Here is a 5,535-nt window from a genome sequence, read left to right as displayed (position 1 = left end):
GGTCCTTTTTGATAAAAGTCACAAAGACCTAATGTAATGTTAATTGCAATTATCATGCATGTTCTAAGGTTTATAGGCTTGTGAATGGAAAAGAGGCCACATGTTAAACCTGACAAGCGCAGGGGACTGAAAATTACCACAGGATGGAGTGAACATAAAAATTCCTAACTAAGGTGGGCCATGGCGTGAAGTCACATCCTTGGCCTGTAGCTTCCTTGACAAAGGTCAATCTTTACCTTAAGCCTGTCTATTGTCTTTTTGCATCTGAGATAACATACCCTTACTATATCAGAGTAATCTCTTTTTCTGGACCCCCCAAGGGGCACAACCCACCAACCCAGAGCAGGAAACTACGAAGTACCTCATCATTATCTTGTTCCCCAAATACTTTCTTTATGTGCTGTAAAATATCATTAACTATGCTGTACCCACCAATGTAAAAGAAGTGTGTGTCTCTCCATTTTACTTTTTATCCAACCCCAAAGATGCCCCCGCTTTGCTTTCTCCCACCCCCTTAATCTACAACCAATGGATTTCATGTAACCTTCCTCCTTTGATTTTAATGTAAAAAATAAGTTGCAAAGCGGCCATTTTCTGGAGCAAATCTCAATTCATTTGAGATTTTGCTTCCCAAGCAATTGTTGTCAGTTTGGCTCAGATAAACTCTGATCAATTTTCTCTTAGGCTGGATATTTTTCGTCAACAGGCTCAAGATTGCAGATTCGAGCTGCAACAGGAAGTATTGAAGGGCATCGGGACGCAGGACCCAGCGCAGGTTCTTTCTGTATGGGATGACTATATGCTTCTCTACCTATTCAGTGCACATCCCTTTGTATTTTAAGTGAAGGTAAGTTCAAAAGGTGTGACTGACCCTACTAGAACAGAAACAGCCATGTTCTCCCAATACATAAAGGAAAGACTGGCAAAGTGTAATAAGTTTCTCTGGTAAATAGAGAGTCTGCTTCTTTGATGAACTAGAGGATATGGGTATCTGTGAAGGTGACATGTCGCATTGTTACAAATGCACCTGAAATCGTCCACATTTGGCCTGGGTGGAAAGAAGCAAAAAGCAGTGAGAATCAACATTCTCACTTAGAATCTGCCACTTATACACTGTAAATGAAAGCCGTGTGTCTCCAGGCAGATGCCCATTGTGCTTTTCCTTCTTCAATTTAACCAATACTGGGCCTTGTTATGAACCCAATTCAATTTATAGCTCAACCCAGTGCCTTCCTTCAACCCCCTTTCTCCTGCTTTCTTCATCCCTAACACTCTCCCTTTTATTGATAAAACACGGTGAACAAGACCCGCACCCACACTGGGCCTAAACCACACGGGGCTATGCTCTTGACAGAGGCCCTGATTTTCTAATTCCAAAGGAATCTTTACTGATTTGTTGTTTGTAAACTACAATGTGTACTGATATACTATAGGCAGTTAAAACAAAATTAATATCACAGCACATTGTATTGTAGATTCCTTTGATTTTTCTTATTAAAATGGTCAGCCATACAACTGTAACATTGTTATTACAGATTTAAATAAGACGGCCTATAACTGACTGACAAGATCAATAATTTGAAGATCAAATAGTAATAGCAGGGTTTTTTTTTCCCTCTAATTAGGGCCTCTTTGTTTTATACGTATGCCTACAGCTAGATCCTGTTTTCTATCTGTGGACAGCGATTCCTGCTGTGCACTGTTGAGAAAATCAGAAGACAAAATGGAGAATCAATTTAAGAAAAAAGCATTAGTTGACAAAGCTTTATAGTGGATCAATGGAATTTAGCTAGTTAAGATGTCTTTTAGTAGTTGAGATAACAGTATATAATTACTGTAACTACTGTTACATTTTATGTCTTCCTCATTTATAATTTCAGTATTTGGAGTAAATCTTCATTAAGTATACAAAAATTTTTCTTCTGACATTTGAGTGATTAGTTCCTTTGTGATACATAACCACTTCACAAAACAATAAATCAAAAATAATCCTACTCCATAAATATCCTACATTTATTTGGCATTCATCTACTTAAGAATTAAAAAAAATGCATAAGTGCAGTTTTAAGGTGGACATATTGTTTTGTTTCATAGTTGGGAATTACTTATTTTACAGTTATTCTTTTATCACTCGCTTGTTTAAATAGATTTCCCTATAAACACAGGATGCGTAAGACTGATATAAAGCAGAAGCATTTTTTTAATAGGTTGATCCATATATCCGATATTTACTTAATTAAGTTTTACTAAATTTGCATACCAGAAGTAATTAGTTGTTTACAATTCCTAATAGCATTCAGTGAAATATTGTTTGAACTATTTGAGCATACCTTTGTTTATTAAAAAAAAATGTAGAAAGCATTAATAAAAATCCTCTGACTGGCTCTAGTTCCAAAATAAAATATTTCATCAATGCTGCTTAAATATAAAATGTAGAAGTAAATTATTTAGAAACCAATTTAAAACTTGCAGTTTGTTTACAAAGTAAGAAACATGTTCATGCTGTTCATTCAACTTTGACCTAAATATGCTGTAGGCTGAGATCCTTACTTTGTGAATAGTATTATTTTTTGCTATATCAACATTATTTTTAGATTGAATCATAGCTATCATGTATAGAGGCTTTAGTAATTCTAAAGCATGGCTATTTAAAACCCTAGCAGTAACCATGCACCTTTGAAACAATCTGATGTTTCAAACAAACAATCCACTGACACTTAAAATTGAATATTCTGAGTACACTTAAGTATGCGTTAGCTCTGAATTGAATTGCATGGTATACACACACACACACACACGTATATATAAATTTTCCTATAATAACTCATTATTAATGTGCAGTTTCTGGGCTTGGGAAAGTACATAATACATATACACAATCATCAAATGCATACACTCATCTAAAAAAAAACAGGGAACTATTGATACCATGTAGCCTAGAAAGACTACTCTAATCAGTGATACTTGAATGTGATACTTATCTTACTTATTTTCTCTTGAAAACACTATTTTATATTTTCTAAATAAAAACATGCTATTATGCAATAGACTGTGATTGTTGATAGGGCAAAATTTAATAAATACAGCTATCAAATAAAATCCTTTTTTTTTTTTTCCTATCATGTTCCCATTGGGGAAGGTCCCAAGAACATTCAGGTTTTCTTTGATGTCTATGATTACAGATTTATTCAGCAATTCAGTCAGCAAATATTGTTGAGTTTTTACTTAGTGCAGTGCTCAGAATTCACTGGTTGGGCATGCTAGGGACAGATCTAGAGATAAGATTATCTATATAGAGAGAACTGAAAAATTGTGTTAGACAGGATGCTCAAAACATGGATTTATACTCTTCTTTTATTGGTGAAGAATGTAAAGTGAATATATCATTAACTTGCCCAAGGTTACAAAATTACTTAATGGCAATGGCATATATTCTAAATTGTACTTTTTTCCAATACACCATATTATCTCAACCAGTGTCTCAACCCTAATGAACCTTTTTTGGTAAAGTCCACAAAGGGCATCTGAATTGATGCATAAGGAAAAAAAAATCAACCAACACCTTTATGAGTTTGGAAAGATAATCCAAAGTCAAAGGAAACTCATAATCAGGTCTCATCTTGAGGACCACAACACCAAGCCAGTGATTATAGAACCGATTTAATGGGCCCAAGTAGGAAGGTATGTGATGCTCTGAATGCACATCAATAGTACTTTTGGGGTCAATCGATAGTACTTTTACTGGTTTTTATATTTTTGTATTAGGATAAATGCAGAGGGCCTATACTGGGGTGGAGATAATGATACAAAACCTCTTATAAGATGCATGGGTAGTGTAGTCTGAAATTTGAAGGGTTTAAATTGTGAAACACTTTCTTGGATCAAATAAAGTGAGAGGAAGTTGTAATACTATGAGATTTATTAATAAAATATAGGTTGAGGAATCTTGAGAGAGCATGATTCTCTATGTACAAGTATTGGCTTATTTGAAGAAGGCAAGTGGTTACTTTTAGAAATGAGGCACCGTACGTTAAGTCATGAGCAACGGAATCACCTCCACCTAATTCCCAGGTTTAGAAGAATAATTATGACCTCATTACACAAGGTTCTTCAAGATATTTCCTTAAGTAGATTTTGGCTATAGATTAATAGATAAAATCTGTATAATATGAGGCTACAACTTTATGAATTGTGCCCTGGGGGAGAAAACTGGAATACTTTTGGAATACCCTTAGTGAATCTGGGACAATAAACATAGCATTACTTCTTGTGACAGCACTGACAGCAGCCTGACAACAAGGACAAAACAATAATGAAAAGGATGTAGATAGACAAGATAGTCAACCAGATGAACCTGGCTATGATCAGTCCAGATAGGTATTGAAAGGATGTAGGTATTGTGTAATCATCACTTCATAGGTGTGAGATTCACTGGATTTGAGTAGGAAATATACGTCCTTATACTTTTATTCAATAAGCTTGTCCCTGGGAAAGACATACTACAAAAACAAATTGATGAAAGCGTTGTTTACAGGGTTAAGTAAAGTCAGTTATCAAAGTAATCTGACTTTATCATGTTAGAACTGAGCCATAGTTTCTGATTCCTTAACTATGGGCACAAACGGAAGCCATAGTCTTAAAAATCCTCCAGAGAATGGCCTACTTGCCTGGGATGTGCATATGGGAGACAGAGTGGAGTCCTACAAGACAATTTTTGATCATGCTGGCACATACTTAGAAAAATGTCATGATACTGTTGGTAAAAGCATTCTTATTTTAGTCAAATCATTCTTTAACTTAAGCAAGATTATTTTGATTTGTGTCTGGTTTTGTTCACCATTTTATCTGTGGTATAGAAAGATAGTTCTATAAAACATAAATTATATAACATGCAGTGGGTCCAATTTGCATGTTCAGAAAACTTGCATAGTTTGTGGTTAGATTGGGGTTTAAATTCTTCCTCTGCCATTTAAGCATAGTGTGGCATCAGATAAGTTGTTTAACCTAAAACTACTTCCTAACTTTCAATGGATAATAAAACCTTATGCCATGTCATATGATTTTTGTAGATATTACTGTATTTCATAGAAACTAAGCATATTTTTCACATTTTTATTACTCTGATATTAAAAAAAATTATCTTTAAGTGCATGGCATCTTAAAATCTCTGTAAACCTTGATTGAAGTGCATTTCTTTAAGAGTAGAATTGCTTTTTGCTTTTGCAGTCACTTGAGGATATTATGTACTGATGGCCACTTTAAAATTGGCTGGTTAATAATGTCAAGGTGAACTACAAACCTATGTGAGCACCATCTTGACTTTCTTATATATTTTTATCATTCCATTTCTGACCTAGTTCTAAGGGTAAGGTGTGCTTTAAAAAATTATTATTTTAAGTGATCTCTTTCTGATTGGCAGCATTGTTCCTACTTTACCATTTCCTTAATACCCCTGCTTTACTATCTCTTATTAGATTAGTGATCTTGGATAGTGTTTTATTAAACCTCTCTCTCTCTCTCTCTCTCTCTCTCTCT

Source organism: Hipposideros armiger, unplaced genomic scaffold, assembly GCF_001890085.2.
Source record: "Hipposideros armiger isolate ML-2016 unplaced genomic scaffold, ASM189008v1 scaffold_1221, whole genome shotgun sequence".
Classification (NCBI taxonomy): Eukaryota; Metazoa; Chordata; class Mammalia; order Chiroptera; family Hipposideridae; genus Hipposideros; species Hipposideros armiger.
The sequence above is the reverse complement of the archived record's forward strand: the minus strand, read 5'-3'. Positions refer to the sequence as shown.